This window comes from Saccostrea cucullata, unplaced genomic scaffold (genome assembly GCF_032062105.1).
Source record: "Saccostrea cucullata isolate Sc308-1 unplaced genomic scaffold, CSIRO_AGI_Scuc_v1 ctg164, whole genome shotgun sequence".
NCBI lineage: Eukaryota > Metazoa > Mollusca > Bivalvia > Ostreida > Ostreidae > Saccostrea > Saccostrea cuccullata.
This window is the reverse complement of record NW_026937694.1, coordinates 174,362-194,922: the sequence shown is the minus strand read 5'-3', so window position 1 is coordinate 194,922 and position 20,561 is coordinate 174,362. Positions and strand designations below refer to the sequence as shown.

Sequence of the window (20,561 nt, the reverse complement as noted above, 5' to 3'; positions counted from 1 at the left end):
TATATAGAGCTGTAATTTAACTCTACAAAATGAACAGAAACGTGTAAACATTTATTTAGCAAAAATAAAATGTTCTTATTTTGTAATGCTGTATTCTTTCATTTTGATTAAAATCTACCACCGATGACGTCATATGTGTATATCAAGTAACTTGGGAATTGATCATGCCGTGTAAAGAGAATTTGGCTAATACGGCATGTTTAAAGTCACGTAAAATTGAGTTTAACAGCAAATATTGTTAATATATTGTGATATTCATATGGAGTTCAGTTAATAAAACAGGTATGCGAATTTATTTTCATCGATTTTATTCTCTTTCGAAGACAGTCGGCTATATACGTATCCCGGTCGGCCTTTCCTCTGTCATTTGTGACAAAGTCTATGCAACAGAACAGCAATAAGCTGAATATTTCGAAACGTAAAATTTGTACGTATGGAAAGTTTGCCTCCTAAAATAGTTTGAAAGTGCTGCTAGAATCCCTAGCTAGAATTATCTAGAATTCTAGCAGCACTTTTTAGGCAAAATAGATGTTTTTCAACAACATAATTTATTCAAAGAATTATCAAACTCCGGGGTATTGTTGTTCTGTTAGCTTTTTTAATTAAGGAAAACTTCGCTATTAATAGAAGTCACGTGATGCAGTGGTGGTGCACGTCATTGCTTTAGACACTCTTTAATCTTAATGCATCAGATAGTAATAGTTTACGTTTATCAGCGGTTTTGGTAAATTATCAAACTTTATTTTCTTTTAAAAGTCTAAATTTCCCGAAAAATGAATTATATATTTCCTTAACATACCCGCGTTAGTGAAAATATCAAAATGTCATGATTGCAAACATATTAAACATAATAATTGGTGCAAGCTTAAAGGTGCATGGAAACAGATTTGAAGTGAATATTTTTTGTTTGATATCACGACTTATACATTTTAAAAGCATTTCACACAAAAATATATTTTAAAAAATTATTTCATCTTAAGATATTGAAACTTAAATTTTTTGGATGGGTTTGATTGCACTCTCATTAATATTACCTTTATTCTTTATACTTTAGAAAAGTGGCAATCTTGTTGTGTATTAATGAAAAATATTAAAACTTCAATCCAGAGAAATAACTTACATATTCAGAGAAAAAATGTAAGAAAGCATAACCCCAGGCCTTCACAAGTATCACCACTCCTCGTTGTTGTATACTGGGCTTTGGAAATTGATCACATCCGTGAAACGTACACAGTTTTGTGTAAAATGTGCACGGTCTATATTATTGTTGATGTTTACAATTCACTGGAAGCGTTTAATTGTTATAGTCTGCTCACCAGTACTGCACGGACTGACACTATTCTGTTTTTAATTTTTATCTTTTTTTTTTGCTTTTCTTCACTGAACTTTCTGGATTAAAGTTTTGATATTTTTCATCTATATACAACAAGATTGCCACCTTTCCTAAGCATTAAAAATAAAATTAAAAATGTGTGAAGTGCAAGGATATGTTAATCAAGCCCGTCTAAAAATTTGAAGTTTTAATAACTTTTAGATGAAATAAGAATTTCGATCCATTTTTGTGTGAATTGCTATTAAAATATATTAGTCTTAATATTAAAAAAAAACACCAGTTCTGTGTCCATGCACCTTTAACATTATTGCAGCACTACTAGCATTTGATATGTGGAGGGAAAGGAATAGTAGAAACGGGCTGTGAGGATTACAAAGAAACATTTAAAAAATGATAGATTTTTCATATAGTGAAATGTGCCCTATAACACTTAGCTATTTCATATTTACTATAAATATGCAAAACATGAATAAGGAAATCATTTTCAGCTCAAGGCCCTCTTTCTCTGTAACTTGTACAGTACATGCTACATTTGCCGCCTCAATCTAAGAAATATTTACTAATGAATGGTGGCACAGGGAGTGTTTTAATACTCTATTGGAAGTATGTGTAAAAATGTCAAGGAATTTAAACATTTAGAATAATTTTGATCAAAAAATCAATTATTTAAGTTTGTTATCAAGACTGATTTAATTTTGAATTGAACAATATAGAAAAAAAATCTGGCAAATTCTGTACTGTTTTGTTTTTGCAGTCAAAAGTCAAGCTTTTAAGGTAGGACACAATAGATAGGCCAAATTTTTCCTCAAATTCAATTTTCCCGAAACTTTGATTTTTGTTCTAAGATATAAAATCTCTCTTTATATATGATATTAAAGAAATTCAACCGCACATTTTTTTGCCAACATATTCTGAAATATGGCCTATCAGACCCCTGTAAGGAGATTGTGAAATCAGACATTAGACTTGAGAATAAGCCTTATTTTAGAATTATCAATTGATCTACTGCAAATTTGTGTAATACTTTTAATAAAGATATCCTTTTTGTTGCTTTAAGTTAGTAAGTCAACTTGATACTGGAAAATTTGAGTAAAATATTAAGTAAAATTAGAACATACGTAGTGTCGGAATTGAAATTTCACATGTAAATATCCGACAGTTTAAGTTTTCTTAAGAGAAAATGTATAACTCAATTTTTACATAAAATCAACAGAATGATTCAAATGGGTCCTAGAACAAAATGTGTAAAAATAAAGAAAAATTAAACCGGTGGTTTCAGATATTTTTGTGATTAAAAAAAATTCAATGGCAAAAAACTAAAAGATTCAGTAGATGACGTCAAAATATTTTACCGTTGACCTCTTGATATGGCCTTGACCTTTGTAGTACATAAAGAATGGAGACTCCTTATATACGTGTCCAAATATCATTCCTCTACTATGTATGGAACAAAAGTAACACTGCATTTACTAACAGACTGTTACATGCTTGTTTATTACACTTAGTTAGCATAAAAACATTCCAAAATGTAAGCCCCTAAGTGACCAAGATAAAGGATTCTCTGATTTTTCACAAAATATGACGCTAACATGCCTAAACTTTTTATTTTTCTTACAGGGATCATTCATTGTTGTCAATATAGTAATATTATTCTTTTTCAATGTCCAGTATTTTTTAAGAAATTGGTTAAAATAGAATCCACGGGTGTTTTGTCCTACCTTAAATATAAGTTTTCAGTTATTAAAAACTATCTCATATTTTTTTTATTTTACATTTATATCTTTCTCTCTTTAAGTTAGAATATCTTATCTGGATGAGTTTTTAATTTAAGAAAATGTGGCTTGGTTCTTTTGATGCTCAAATATTGCCAGAAGTTAGTAGATTTACATTATGTAGCTGGTTTTTTTCGTTATCTAATACAGAATTTTAAGGAAAATTCTTTGAAGAACTTGATATATGAAATAATACGAGTATGATTTAAGAAAACTTTAAGAGTAAAGTTTAAAAGGTAATCAGAGCTCGTCTGAAATTTGAATGATATTGTTTTCATTAACATTGTTGGAATGGTCAATGTTGATAAATATATCAGAGGTATTCCGTTGTCGAAATATGCTTGTCCAAGATTTTGTAAAGTGCATGGACACATACAAAAATACAGATAATGCACAAACTGATCCAAGAGTGTAAATTACAATTAAAATATAGTCATTAGTGGAATGTATCTTGGACGACAGTGTTTCAGTTGGGGTATGTAAATTTACAATTGTCTCTTTGGTTGTCCCGTCTTTTTTCTCTTCAAGTTTATCTGTAGGAGGATTTGTTGATTCTGTAAGTGAGAGAAATAAACATAGATAATTTCAATCAACTAATGTAATTGTGTAGATACAGAGTAATAATTATACTCACTTAACCCTTTATAAACTGTTGAACTAGCTGAGCAGTTGAGAATATTCTTGCAGTTCTTTGGACATCCCCTTGTTATATTGCAGAATTCTTTTGAACACACGCAAGTAAGGTTACATTTAAATCCATATCCAGGATATGGGCAGGGTGACTTACACGTCGGACCAATAAAACCGTCTTGACATTCTTAAAAAAAGGAAATAAAAATTTTTGAAACTAAACTTATCCAAAAATGTATAGCCTGATAGGGATTGTTGCAAAGAGGGAGACTTTAGAACATCACAAAAACACATTTTTGAAACATTAAGAAATCCATTTGCATTGTTAACAAAAGAAAAAAAAGATCTAAAATTTATACAAAATCAGTCTGCCATTTATGTTTGCATCATCTGTTTTTCCTAATTACATGTAATAAAGTTCTCACTATTTTCCCCTCTTACATAGTTGCGTATTATTTCCTTAAAAAGCTATATTGGCACCAAATTCGGAAATCGAAATCGTAGCAAAAAATTCATTGAATTCATTTTCACACAAGGAAAAAAAATATAAAAAATAAGAATTTTAGCAACATTAGATGTACCTGAAGTTTGATGAACACATTTTAAAAAAAATAGTAACAATTTGATATAAAACTCGCGAATAGAGATGAAACATACTCAGCTGTTACTGAATATTAGTTTTAATTAACTGTTGCACAGTGTAAAGTAAATGGACTAGCGCAATTTGATTAAAAAGTGAACAACATTGTCTGTGTTTGTAAGGTTTATTTTTGGATTATTATTATTTGATAATATTTAACAGGAAATAAGATTTAATTCTGCAAGGGGTAATCAAACTTATACATGTACCATTACTGTTCTCAAAGGAGGGAATTTTCAAAGTCAAAACCCATTTTAAATATATCATATTACCTAATAATCTAAATGAATGCATTTATTGCATTCCAAAGTTGCATAAAATTCCTTCAAAAAAGATACAAAAGGCGTTCTAGAAAATGTTCCTCCAAACCCCTTTCATTACTTCTCAGTAAAATATTTACAGGAGTGACGGAGAAACTTTTTGAGTACTAAACGACATTATATTCGATGAGTGATGTTAATCCTATTTGGATACTCAAAATTTTAAGAAACTTTAAAAATTTTCAGCTCAAAATTCTAACAAATTCATAACATAAAAACGTACAATTTCGACACATTTACATGTTTATCTACTCGTATCCTATTTTCGACCGTATTGTATTTCGACCTATTTTTCCCAATCTGCATCCCCTGCAGATACAGCTCGGTAGAACATTATTTTTGGTTTCTGCACTTGGAAAAATACCTTTCAGGCACAACTGTAGTAAAAATACACATAATAATTAATTCAACGGAATTCTCTCCATGGTTTTAGTCCGATATCAGAAATTTTATCCTTTTTACTAATGCACATTTTATCTGTTGATTAATCAAATTGGTAATCGCTTAATTGCAAAGATTTTTTGATGACATTTTTACGAACGAAAATTAAGATCTCTGTCAAAGAGACGCGTGAATTTTGAATTGAATGGGTGGATCAAACGAATTTTTTCTCCCTTAGATATGGGCATTTTCTAACGGATTTTTACTGAAAATGCAACGTTATTTCATTGATTTTTTTTTTTGGAAATGCACATCTCCTGACTGATGGGTTTAACCAACGAATAAATGCTATTTGCAACCGAATTATGCAACTTGTTCAATGTATTTTTGAAAGACAGACAATCTTATTTTTATTGTTTGGAAAATCCAACAGATATTTATAGCCAATACTTTTTGGTCGCTGATACTATATTTAAGTCGAAAACAAAAGACGCTTATATTTTTGAAGATAAAAATGAACCCTCCCCATATTATGGTATATAAATAAAATAAACACAAAACTGCAATTTGGGATATATAAATATGCCCTCGATAAATAAGTCCAGCCAAATAAACAACTTGATTATTTTCAATCGCCGTGAATGAAATAACTGATTGATTGTATATTGTTTAACGTATCTCTCGAGAATTTTTCACTCATATTGAGACGTTACCGTATGCCGGTGAAGGACTTAGAATTTAGACTTATATTCGGTACTTAGGGCCATTGAGCAGTAAGAGTTCTTTATCGTGCCAGCACCTACCCTGACATGAGACCTATATTTCTAAGGCAATATCCGAAAGACCAATGACTTTCACTTCTGATGCCGAGCGCTTGGTGAAGAAACAGTCGCTACCTATTTTACGTCTGAGGTTTGACGCGGCGCCGCGAACGAGAATCGAACCCAGGCCTCTCGATGACGAAGCGAACGCTCTACCACTAGGCTACCGTGAACGATATGTGAAATATCTCTATGTTTACATTAGTCATTAGCAAAAGTCCTCTTTTAGCCTTCTGATTGTACACATAAAAAAGAAACAAGCTTTTGATGAAAAAATTGATGAGACAATGATATGAACTATCTCGTTTGAAGTCATAATTTTGCAAGTTAATGGTCGTTATAATGCCTTTGTGGCCAAAGTAAACCTAATAAACACTGACAATTGTCATTACTTACGCAGTATATTGTTGTCGGTCTTTTTCACGTTTTCTTTTTGCTGATAACAAAGAGAGCACGTCGGGTGTAACTGATAGGTAGGGTATGCTCATACATTCATGGTACCTGATCCCACCTCTGATGTTTTGGAGGTCTTTGATCCAATTAGTTTTATTAAATGGACTCTAAGCTGTAGGATTGTTCGATATCTCCTTTATTCAAATCATTTCAACACAATTTTGTAAATATACACTTACTTGTACAATTCTTGAATTTCTCATCAAAATAATATCCATCACAACAACCCCTGCAAATATGATGAACAAATTTGTATTTTTTAAAATTTCTTTTTTGAAAAGAATTGAAAATACTAAAAGAATGTAAATACGTGTACCCACCATATATTACATTTATACAAAATCAAACAAGAAAAAAATAACAATTGTAGACTTTTGGACAGATAAATGTGTATACAGAACGGGATTATCCTCATCATGGCGTTAAATGATGCTTAAAAGAGGAACATTATAATCCGATTATCACAACAGTATTTTGGTGTAATAAACAGAAGGCAATATGTTTCTTTGTCTTTCATTATTAGTACAGTACATTTTCATATATTGTCTTTTCCTCAAGGGTTCTTTTATATTATTATATATTTTACCGATCAATTTATCTTGTTTTTATCATTTTATTTTTTTAAGGTGAAATTTGTTATATTCATATACATGGAGAATGATATTTGTTATAATTTTTTTTTTTTGCGAATAAACTTTTGAATTTCTAAATATGCTAAATTTCATCGCCAATTTTATGTTCCAAACTTCTTACGTCATAGATGTCAATAATACAGATTTTTAAGTTTAACTTTTGTGTGAGTTAGTAGTGTGTAAATCACTCAAACTTGTTAAGCGTTAGCGTTTTTGACATACAGACCCACACATATGACATTTCAGCACCACGTTAATGAATCTTATATTTTTCTACTCCGTTGAGATTTTTACCTCGAAGACCTCACATTGCGAGCATTTTTCATCAAATTACGGCTGTTGTCAAAACCATTCATAAGTAAATCATAGTAAGTATCTGGTTAAAAATAAGTGCTCAATTTCTAAGAAATCTTTAACTATTTAACCATGTTATAGTGTAACTGCCAAAAATATTTAAATTCAAAGATAATATTAATTTTTAGTATCAACAATAACATAATACATTGACATTAAAAGTGCTTAGATATCTTGTAACGTACTTACATGCGGCCCAGACATTCTACTTCAGATATAACAGGTTGATGCAAAATTATTACAATGAAGATTGTAGCAAAATTTTTGTTTAGAATCATAGCTATTTTATCAATTGAACGATATAAGACCAGTAAGATGGAAAAATTACAAATATTTCAGAGTCTACATAAGATTTTAAGTGCTTTCGGAGGAAGTGGTGCAACGGAATTATAAAAATGCATGTGTTTCGCAGATATTTCCTGCTTTCGGATCGAGTCTATAAAAACAAGCGTCAATGCCCTTTGTACTTTGTATCAATATCAAATGATTACGATATATATGATCATATGATAATTTGACTTTGTAAATATTTTTAGTTCCGCTGAGCAAAAGGCTCAAGTAAGCTTTCCTGATCACAATTTATTCCTTGTATTTCGTCGATTTGTCTACGACTTTTTTCACATTTTCATTTGACTATCACGAAACACTGGACAAAATCTAACAAGACTTGCCACAAACTGTTCTTAGGTTAAGGAAATTCAGAGTTTTCTTTTAACGAAGGTCACACTTTCTTCCAAGAAAAGATAATTTTTAATTTTGGAAAAAAAGACATCTTTCAAATATAATGCACCTGATCCCACCTCTGATATTTTAAGGTCTCTGTTTGCTCTGCTACTTTGTATTGGTCTATGGATATTTGACCTTAAATACTGTTCTCCAAATGTTTCATTTCAACAACCAATTTGTTAAAGAAACATAAAATTTGTTTGGAAGCAATCTTAGGTAATATAAATTCATATTTCTTTAAACCATGACCCCGGGAGTAGGTTATTAAAATGAGGCTACATTAGCCAATCAATTTTTTAAACTGGAAATGTGAGTGTTAAAATCTTCTTAAGAATAGTTAAGAAATGGTTTGTAATATTTATGTCGAAGCATCATGTGGTTAGTATACAAATGGTGCCTGTTTTGGAGGGTAACAGTTGAAATTGACACCTCAAGGAAAATCATTGTCAACCGACGCGTCAGCGCCATTTATTTTAATCTACTGAATGTCTTATTGATTTAGGGTGTCAGCAAAAAAAATTGTCGGTCGTCTTTATGTTAAAGTTTAGAAAGCTTTCAAACTCACCGCTACTGCGAAAAAGATTAACTGACCTCTTTATCGTTTGTTTGATACTCTAAGAGTCCTTTATAAAGTTTCGTTATTTCCATGATTCGTCTGTCGTTTGTTGTTTTTAAGTAAGCTACATCGGAGATGCAAGCTTTTATTGACGTCAAGTTTATTCCGGTTCTTTCAAACGCACAATTGACGTTTTGAGAATTCTACGGTGAACTCTATGCGCATAATTTCCACGCATTTGACATTACCGTTGTGTTACACGTTGTCACATGTGTTGCTAAGGCTGTTTGTAATAGAACGGATTATTAACTGTGTCTAAACCAATCAGATTTTAGTATTTAACATGAAAGTATAATAATATGAATTCAAATTTGATTAAATCATGACATCCAGGTTTGGTGGGGCTACAATGCTTGATTAAAATTTAACATAGGAAAAATCTCTAAAATTCTTTTCAAAGACATTATTGGTCATAATATCTGTTATATAAAAGCATCGTACGGTAATGTAGAATCATATCTGTTCATATCAAGATAAATGGAGATAATAAATTCAAACAAACAGTTGTTCAAAAGAAAAGGATATATCAACAAAAATGTTCTTCTTACGAACAGCAAAACCATTACGTGTCATATTAAAAAGCATCCAAACCAGGAGGCACTTTTATACTGATTTCTGCTTTCTCCCAAACTCACGTTTTTAGATGAAAGAGCGATGTGCAACCAATGTTTGTTTTTTTTTTTGTGATGCCTCAAATTAGTAGTGTGTAAATGTAAGATTTTGTAATATGCATGCAGTATGCATTCCCGGTAAAGAATTGTTTTACCTTTATTTATTTAACAACGATTCATTCAACTGATATATTTATTGGTACTGGCAGGTAATTTTAAGTAAAAAATATAATTGCCTTAACAAATACATTGAATATTGTACATGTACATTTATTTTCGTAACAGAGGAAACACGTATAAAAGGAAAATATATGGAAAGAGTTCTTTACATGCAATATGTCAATGGCATTCTATTTTTTTCAATTCTTTTACTGTACAAAATAATAGTTTTTCAAAAGATCTAATCTGACTTAACCAATTCACATACACGTACGACGGTTGTCCGGTAAAATCGTGGATATTTTTCTCAATGAATAATTGACGCATTGAGCTGAAATTTTCAGTGAATATTTATTTGTCATATTGACGTGCATCATATCTTTTTGGATAAAATGTATACAAAAATATATATTTTATTATGCTTTGAATGTGCACAGGGTGAGGTCCTACGGCGCAAAACACGAAGGTTTAATTAGAGTATACACGAGTATTGATTTCAATTAAAAGATAAAAATAGATAAGATTAGGGGGGAATTATCCTCATTCGTCTTCAAAATTTATTTTGTCGTCTTTTTAAAGATTTCAAGGCAATTGGTTATTTTTTTTAAGTTTTCTGAGCATTCAAAATGAGAAAGTGGCAAAACACATCACACGAAAAATGGTGATGTTTGATGACGTTACTCCGCACCGGAGAGCAGTTTGCTATGATAAAGATGGTGTAATAACGTTGTAGGAAACTTTAAATGAATACAGAAGAAAAATGTCCCCCCCCAAAATTTCCAGATCTTTAGTATACAAATGGAATGGTTGTTTTCTTTGTAAAGTCTTTCTTGATCAATACCCAAATAGTACAAAACTGCTATTGTAATAGCAAAAGATGCTGTAACTGTTGACCGTCAATATAGGATTGTCTATTAGTTGAATGATGGTGGAAATATTGTCCGTAACTTACTAATAAATCCTCAGAAGATTGCAAGTTTGTGCCAGATTGGTTCCTCAACTGTTTATGGATACTTAATTATGTGCGTCGTGAGGCGATACAATACATAATGTAAAATCAAATAATTCGTTTATTTATGCATATATCTATTTGAAAATTGCTATGTTTATTCAAAAAGTATGTACTAGGAAGTAGTGAAAATTTCAGAACGCAGTGATGATTATTATTCACACAAGACAAATTTTCCACGACTTTACCGAACAACCCTCGTATACACAATATATACACTACATATGAGCATGATAAGTAAAAAGAAATTTCCTTCCATATTACGGGAAAGGTGGCAAAGTTGTGCAATGAAAATTACAATCTGTTTTTATTTTACGTGCTTAATAAATAAATTATGCAATAATACAATAATGCGAATTGAGGGGATATTGGAAGATATATAGTCGAGAAAATAAGTGCCTAAAACATTAAAAATCAAACGAAAAAGATATTGAAAAGCTCTTTTGTGAGGGTTCGGGGTATCATATGCCTTGTAAAATGGTTTCGTTCTAAGCACATTTATTGGAATTCTTTTTATATATCATCCTTAAAACTATGTTTGATCAAGGTTTTCATTATCTCTCAGATACTCCATAAACAAAATTGGAAATATCGACAGTCAATTTTCAATTTGACTGCTTCAATTCAATCCATTCATTTTCACATCTTCCGATGCTGAGATGGATAACTTGATGACCGTTTTTGTGAACGCGAAAGACAACGACAAGGAGAGAGTTTTTGATTACATGTATATAATTTTATGCGTGTGTAAAATTTGTGTTCATGTTTTTCCCAAAATATGCATGTGTATATTCGACTTAGATTTTCTCGATAGATATGGTATATTTTTTGAAAACAATGTTCACATTTCAAAGGTGCCTTTTTGGTGAGTTTAATAAAATATTTCCGTATACTGACTTTCAGACTCGTCATTAGTGATGTATACATGATTAAGTGTTTCCTATTTTAGTCAATCTTCCCTGATTATCAATTAAAACCAGGAAATTTAGAGTAGAAATCAAATCTGATTCCCAGGAAAAATTTTACATCATAAAAAATGAGATGGAAGATTATAACCCTTTTACAGTTGTTTGTTTCGTCGTAGACTCCAGATTGGGACTGGGCCGTCGTATTTTTCAAGTCCAGTTTTTTTGACTGAAGTATAAATGTAGGCAAAATACCTAGGAGATTGATTTCCAAAATTAAAATACCACATTTTTTTTTCACAAAGCAAATTAATATACAATAGAATGAGAACCTGGAACTTTGACACGAAACACATCAGAATGTGAACTTTAAAACCTGACACGAAACTGGGATTGGAGTTTTCAATATTTTCTGTATAATTTATTCATTTAAGGTATTCAATGCATAACAACCATATTTTGTATCTAATAAATGAATGATCCTATAATTTTAATCATGGTAGCATTTTGAAGATGTTATCGAATAAAATTGCTCCAACAAAGGAATTATAAAAAAAATAATGTTTATTTTCCAATTAATTGCACCTTTAATTTTACATTGATGTCTATGGGCAGCACGCTTTTTTTTTTATCAGATATTGTATAAAGAAATTTGATTTCAAACAAATATTTTGATGAAAATATGCAATAACCCCCTCTTTATTAAACTATGAAACAGAAATGTTGAGAAATCTTTTCATCAAGGGCAATTAAACTCTTATAAAAACTTTTAATGCACAAAATGCCGGTTTCCTTACATATTATCAGTCTTGTAATTTTGGTACTTTCTCTTTTATCAATATCTAGCAATGTGTTTTCGATTAATTTAAAATCATTCAAAATCCCTTCATTATACATTATATACCATATTTATCTTTTTTCCTGGTTGCATGTCACGTTTTGAAGACTTTTTAATATCTTCAGGCAATTTCCAGGAAAAGCAATTTCAAAGAATTGTCGTCTCTCTGATTTTTGTGTCTTTGTGGGCGGCATGTCATTATAATAGCATATTGTGTCAAATACGAACGCCCATCATTCAAAAGTTATCATAAAATTTGTTTAATTTTGAAACTAAGTCAAACATGAAGGTCAAGTCAAGGGGCCAGAAATCATAAAATGATCGGAAATATATTGCACATGTCACACGCAGTACTGTTAAGGCTTCCCAAAGATAAAAATGCATCTAAAACGTAAAACTGCATTGCAAAGTTGATTTTTTGTTTTATTTTTAAGTTATGTACTAAAGTACGACCAATTCATATAGAGAGTTCTCTAGGCTATATATGAACATATTTGGCACAATATCACATGACCTTTTTAATCACGTGACGGTAATTTTTCTTTTTTGGAATGCTCTACATAAATCGCGTCGGCGCAGGTTATTAACACAATTACAATTAATTTTTTTTTTCTCACATAAATAAACTTGTTGGATCCTTGTGAACCCGAAATGTGCTTTTATTTGGGTACAATTTTTTTTTAAATTAACTTCAACTAACCGACAAATCTGAGGGTATTTTCTGCTGAATATTGTCAATTGTTTTAAAACAAAGCCATCATACATTTTCCCAAGCAGGAGTTAGTGAGAGGGAAAACTCCTCTTACATATTTCCGCAAAAGATATTAAATAAATCATCATTAATCACCTGTGCCAGGCTCTTTTAATACACGTATTATGAATTCTCTCTCTTTCCAAGGGTCTAAAAAAGGGCAAATGTCAAACGTATATTTTCGTACGTAATTTGAACACACTGACTCTTAAACAAGAGTAATAAAGCAAAGTTGTCTAAATTATTCGGTTATATTAAAATTTTGAAAAAAAATATAAAAACACGTTTATCTTAAAGTAGCATTCTGCATCTTTATATGCTGATTGCAATAAGACGTAAAGTTTATGACACTATCCCCATCATTACAGCTCAAGTATGCAGTGACTTTACGTCATTTTCAATTATACATTTGAAGTTAGAAAAATGTAGAGCCACTTTGGGCCTTATTTGGCCCTGAGAATTTCTGAAAATTCAAAACCGCTCAGTTTAGGTTGCAAATGTAGTATTTATCACTTGGAATGTTGTTGACCACGTATCTATTAATTGGGACGTAATTTCACATCTAGTCAATGCATTATGACGTCATAAAATGCGTCATTTTCCTCATATCCTGTAAATTTCTTTGAAAATGACCTAAAGTTGAAGCGTTTTTTCGATATTTCATATAGAGCACAATCTCTGATCCAAAATATGCCAATACATAATGAAAGGCCTATTTCTGAAGATCAAAAAACATGTTTTATTTTTTGGATCGTGGGCTGTGCTCATATTTTAATTCTTTACAGAAGGTAGTCAAATATGCATATTTTCTACAAATTTCAAGAACATTTTAATTTCTCAAAGCCTGTTTTCAAGTATTTTGATTCTCGAAACGAAATTCAATTATAGAACATAAAAGCACCAAGTGTCTATTTTATTTTGATATATGAAAATGGAAAGAGGGTGATAGTTTATTAATTGATATAAGTACAGGGCCATTTTATGCATAAGATGGCTCTTGCTCTCTGCATGCACAGAGTACACTACAATATTCTCTGGAAAGTCTTATCGTACCTCCACAGGTAATGCAGCTGTCAAATGTGAAAGTACTTTTCTCAATCAAACGTTATAAAAAAAAAATAACAGTTCAGGAATGTTAAAAAAAAGTTTATTTAGAAATGTTGTGTCACAGGTAATATACACAGTTAACACAAAAGCCCCATCACTTCTCAGTCAAAAGTTATGACCAAGGTTAAAGGTACATGTACACAGATTTGAAGTTAATATGACCTCTGTTCTAGAAATGTCAAATCTTATGATGATCATAATCAACCATAATGCACATGTAGTATATTGATAGCTGGTACTTACTTTTAAGCTCACTTGAAGCGAAGGCTTAAGTGAGATTTTCTGATCAAAATATGACCGTTGTTTGTCGTTGTCGTTGTCGCTGTTGTAATTTTTCACATTTTTATTTTCTCATGAACCGCCGGGCCAATTTCAACCAAACTTGGCACAAAGTATCCTTGGTTGAAGGGGATTCAAGTTTGTTCAAATGAAGCGCCATCCCCTCTTCCAAGGTGAGATAATTATGAATTAGTGAAAAAATAGTGACATTTGAAAAAAATCTTATTCTTAAGAACAATGTGAACAGGAAAGATGAAACCTATGCGTAAGCATCCTTAATTAGCGTAGACTCAAGTTTATTCACATAATGACCACCAGTGGTAGCATGGGGGCACAGTGGTGTATCAAAGTTTAACATAGGAACACATAATAAAAGTCTTTAAAATCTTCTTCTCAATAACCACTTGGCCAGGAAAAATGAAACTCACAATGGAAGCATCCTCAGGTAGTGTAGAGTTTGTTAAAATCCTGAGCCCCGGGGGTAGGGCGGGGAAACAATAGCTGATCAAATTTTTACAAAGAAATATATAGGAAAAAATCTTTTAAAATCTTTTCTCCAGAATCGTTGGGCCAGGAAAGTTGAAACTTATGTTGAAGCATCGTCGGGTAATGTAAATCCAAGTTTATACAAATTATGACCCCATGGGCTAGGACGGGGCCAAAATAGCTGATAAAAATTGTAAAAAGGATTAGATAGGAAAAGTCTTAAAATTGATCTTCTCAAAAACCACTGGACCAGGAAATATGAAACTCATACGGAAGCGCATCCTCTGGTAATGTTTATTAAAGTTTGTTCAAATCATGACCCCTAGGAGTAGGGCGGAGCCACAATGGCTGATCAAATTTTTTATTAAGGAATATAAAGGAAAAATCTTTAAAAAATCTTCTTTTCCAGAACCACTTGGCCAGGAAAATTAAAACTTATGCGGATACATCCTCAGGTACCGTAGATTTAACTTTGTTCAAATCAAGACCCCTGGAAGAACGGTGTTGCAACATTGGCTGATCAAAATTTTACAGAGTTATACACACTGTACATGTATATAGGAAAAATCTTTATAAAATCTTCTTCTCCAGAACCATTGGGCTATGATAGATGAATCTTATGTGGAATCATCTTCGTGTCATGTAGATTCTTATTTGTTCAAATCATTACCCTTATGAATAGGGCGGGACCACAATTGACGATCAAAGTTTTTCATATGTTCTTACAAAAAAATCGAGTCAGAGAGAGCACTTTCCTCTGGTTTGTTTCATACTTTCTTGTTGGCTGATTGTGCTCTTATCCACTGAAACAATGGTTAATATATATGCTTTGTCATATTTTGTGTTCATAATGCACATTTTTATTGATATTCAATTTGCAAAGAAGTTTTTCAGAGTAAATCGGATTTCATTCTCATTTCAGGTTCTACGTACAGTAACGCAGTCAGTTGAATCAAATGATCTTTATCATGCTCAGTTACATCTATTTAGAGGTTTCTTTAGTAAATTATTTAAAATGATTTTTTTTTAACTGTTTGTTTTGGTATGATTCATTTGTAGAAACTTTATAGTGTATCCCCCAAAATATTTATGACATAAGTTCAACAAAAATCCCAATCTTCTTGGGTACTAATTTGAGGTCTGTGCAAAATGATAAACAGTATACTATTGCGTTTGATATATTCACAATTCATGTATTTTTATTATCATTGCAGATTTAAAATAATACATCTTTTCAATATTTTTTAATGTCTGTAAAATTCATTGTTATTCAATTGGAATACTAGTATTACATTTTAAATTAAACATTTTATCTCATTTGTTTACAATAGCAAGCCGATTTATTGAGTAGGTCAATAACACACTGTATAATGTCTGACACGTCTCTATTTTGCAGTTATGAATGTGCTGAACACGCGGCCTTCTGCTTTGTTGAAAACATATATCACAATTTAACATACCCAGTAATACAAGATGACAAAACATGGAATTTTCATGTGATATCATTTGATTTATTGTATATAATGTCATCCTAATAGGAATTGGTCCCTTTAACCTAAACAATTAAAATATTTGTACATGTATGGTTAGTAATAGTTTATTGTAAAATTTCTTTGTAGGAAATGCTTGTCAGGACACAAGCCTTTAAACACAACCATCATTTAAGTCAATGGATTAACAATGATCATTTCAACAATATAAGAGACTGGCAATTTTTATCACTCACTGTGGCAGAAACACCTTAACAAACATTGAATTGTCCAATATCTTTGTTCATTGCTTTTACTCTTGATGTATGAATGTTGCAAAATATTTATGCGATTTATATATGAAAAACTGATAAATGTAAATTCGCTCGGATACCATGCGGAATTATCGTCACATGAAAATCGCATGAATTTTGCATAAATATTGTATGAGGGTATTTGCATAAAATTTGAATGTAGAACTTTCCGCATTTTTGTATCATTATCATGCGAAAAGTCATATGCATGAAAACCATGCGAGCCAATTTTCCCTAAGTACACGTGATACAACTCTTTCTAATTAATACTAGTGAGTTTCTCTCCTGCTCATTATTTTTTTTTCTCCCTGTTATACATAATCTCAACGATAGCATTGATTTCTTAAATTTGAATATACTCAATCTTAACAATTTGAAAAAAGTGAGTCTCCTATTCTTTTAAATGGAGTGAATAATTAAAACATATATAGAAGGAAAACGAACTACTGGTAGGTAAAAAAACGGGGTTCCTTTGGTTTTGAATAGAACATGATTGGGCAAGAATGGTTGTTCCTTTATAAAAAAAAAAAAAATGGAGAAGGTAATATAACCCCAAAATACGTCGACGATGAGCAAGCTACATATACATTTATGTGTTAACATTGACAATTCAAAAGAAGGATATGCATGTACCTATTGATATCATTGGACAACCACGAGAAATATCACAAACGTCTTTCTCACAATAACATTCCCTCTTGCACTTTTCTCCATAGTAAGGAAACGGACAGGACTGGGAACAGTTGAATCCACCATATCCTGGTTAGCATTCTAAACAAATTCATTTTCGAGATTTAAGGAACTGTTTAAATGTACGACTGTGAAAAAGTTTGATTTTAAAGGAGGTTGTTGATACCATTCAGTTATCAATCTTTATAATAAATAACTTCATGTTGGAACCGGATAATACGTAGAACCTACGAATTAAACTAACGGGAAAACCTAAACTCTTTTTGTTTGGAATATTTGTATATTTCATTTCAAAGAGGGCAAGTTAGTGATATAAAAATTCAAAGAAGTGCGTTTAAAACAAACTTAATTACTATGTTCGTTTACATATGCATTTTCTGCTTCTTTAGAAATAATTCTAATATGAACATGCTTGTCGGCCCCTGTTTTAGGTTTGGAGGACTCAGCAAGAGAAAAATTTTCATCTATACGTAGTTAAATTTAAAAATGTCAACATATTAATTATTCGTTTCACGTCGAGTTGACAGGCGTGGCTCATCAGATCAAACGAGACACGATACGAAACTTCGGATCAAGGTTATAATGATAAATTTGTCATTTTAATGACCTCTTCACAACTAGCTATATATACATGATATAGTGAAATTAATCATTAAAAATGAATTTTATAATATGTATATAATTAAACAAAGCTTAATGTCAAGGAACATTTTAATGCGAAAGAAAAATAGAATGAGGTATGAGCACAGGGTATATGTACTACATTTCATTAAAAGTTTCAAGTATACTAGTTAGACTTGTACTCTTCATTATATCTCTATCTGAATGTATAGGAATGCCTATGGTAGCATAGTCATTACTTTTACTTTTTATACTTACTTTCGCATTTCTGACTTTCATAATTCCATGTGTAATCTGGACAACAACCTTTGAAGTATCTTTTTGAAAGTATCAAATATTTAGTAAGTTCATTTTCTTCATTATTCGAGAAACAAATGGTACCGGGTATTTGTCAAGAATTCGTTTGATAAATAAAAAGAAATAATAAAGTAAATCAAAAACAAAACAAAAAACTTCGCACTTCTTTTCAATTAAGAAATGCATGAAAAGAAACATTATAGAGACTTATAGCTTCCAGGTAAAACTGGTTTATCTTTAAAAATTATATTTCTTTTCAATTTGCAACCAAGACCTTTCATAAAACTGCCTACAAGTCATATACTCACTGTTTACATTCTGGAGTAGATGAACAATTTGGATGAAATAAAATGGTTGCTAACAATAATGAAATGACGTTACGCAACGAATGATCCATCATATGTGAAAACATACTTGCACTTTGGTGATTGTGGGTATCACTGAATTCTAAATTCGGTTAAATTGTAAACTGATAAGGTTTTCTTCCTTTATCCGGTAATCTGAGAGAAAAACTTGAAAACACGGTTACGTTTATTGATGTTTATTTATGATTATTTTCTTTTTTATCAAAATACCATCTATAAATACATGATTGAAAAAAAATCTTGATCGTCTCCTTTTTTCCTTTCAATTAATTTGCACTGTCTAAGTGCTGTACATGTTTAATTTAGATACAACCGGAAAATTTAGGGAGTGACCTATAAACCTTAATTAATGGAATACATGAAAAGTGCTTTTCCGTACAATGCTCTTTATTAATCAGAGAAGTGCTACATTATTTCAAAATATGCTTTGAAGCAATGAGGTTTCAAAACTTTTTTTCGTTCACGAGGAAGTTTTTAAAACAGTTTAAAACGTTAAAGAGTTGTTAATCTTAATCTTGAAAGGTACTCACAAAAGACAGAATAAATCGTGTAAAACGAAAATTAAAAGAGAAACTTTTTTTCTAAAAGGTCATTGTGTCATCTAAATGTAATTGCCAACAATTAGTAATCATTGTTCCATATTCCAATTATCAATGTTAAAAATATTTTCACATACTTTAGTGTATCTTTTGATCTCATAGAATCTGTTATTGCTAATTTCTCGAATGTATAATATCTTTTGTAGGGTTATGTTTTGTTTTTCTTTTCCTTTTTTTTGCATTGATAATTTAACTTATTATGTTATTCTTCTTAGGATGTTGAAGATCCTTAACAACAAATTTGTAATCAGACAAATGAGAATGCACATTTCTGTGAGAAGATTTTTTTTTTTTTGCTTTTTTTTGTGTGTGAATTATGGACAACCTCTAATACTAGAAAAATAGCAATATATAAAGGCAATGCACTGCTAGGAGACAGATTCCATAGGTCGAGGTTCAATCCCCGGCTGTGGCGGAAGTGGGTATTCATGTAAAAGTGAATTTCTTTGTGCTTTCTATATTAATATGTCTTTACGTAGGGCAGTTATGTTAGTTTAAGAGTTGTTGTTATGTGTGCTTTATAAATACTAATTAATTTTATTACAACATGTATTGGTAACAATCCTCTGTTAAAACTAATGTCAAAATAACTGTATCTCACTTCTATTCGCAATGACCGTGTAGTGTAGGGCAGCGCCGCGAGAATTCCATCAGCTTCGAAAGCAAGTTTTATGACTTGCTTAGATAGTCGAGCGGTCAAGCGCGCTGTTCCTGCACTGCTAGGAGACAGATTCCGTAGGTCGAGAGTTCAACCCCGGACTGGGGCGGAAGTGGGTATCCATGTAAAATTGAATTTCTTTGAGCTTTCTATATTAATATTTCTTCACTTAGGGCAGATGTAAGAACCTACTTTTCTGCAGCCACCATGTATCATTCGGATGGTCATTTCGGCCTCCTTTGCGATCGAATGCTGCATTTCATAACATGTATATTCAAATGTATGCCCCCGTAAATGAAGTTTTGGTGGTACATGTGTATGTTTTTGTCCTGTCTGTCCGTCCGTCTGTCTGTCATCATGATTTAACTTTGTGTTACTTTATGAACACTTTTAAAGTCAAGTAGAACATATTATGAAAGATAGAACAATGTATGTTATAGATCCCAATGACAAAAATACCAGTTCAACGTGCACAACCTTTTTCCCTTTGCCCGTATTCGGCATTTGTTGGAGCATTTGCTCTAATATGAAGCTGATCCTACAGATAAAACCGTGGTGTTTACTGTGTTACATAAACATTAACACCAGTTGTGGGTTCTTCGGAAGAGACCACAAAACATTTTGTTATACCTTTAAAAATTAGTTCTTGTACAAATATATAGAAAACAAGCCTAACATTTCATGTTTTGCTGAGTTGGCATAAAACATCGATGTTGGACCGCTGT

At 31.4% G+C, this 20,561-nt stretch overlaps 1 long non-coding RNA gene across 1 annotated transcript; it reads right to left on the bottom strand.

The window, feature by feature from the left end:
* Nucleotides 1-16,929: 16,929 nt before the first annotated feature.
* LOC134248694 (uncharacterized) lies at nt 16,930-18,943 on the bottom strand. Its single transcript, XR_009988104.1, has 3 exons — nt 18,523-18,943; nt 18,176-18,234; nt 16,930-17,377 (listed from the first exon to the last, which is right to left on the bottom strand). It is a non-coding gene; the product is annotated as an uncharacterized LOC134248694 (long non-coding RNA).
* Between the last annotated feature and the right edge of the window lie 1,618 nt (nt 18,944-20,561).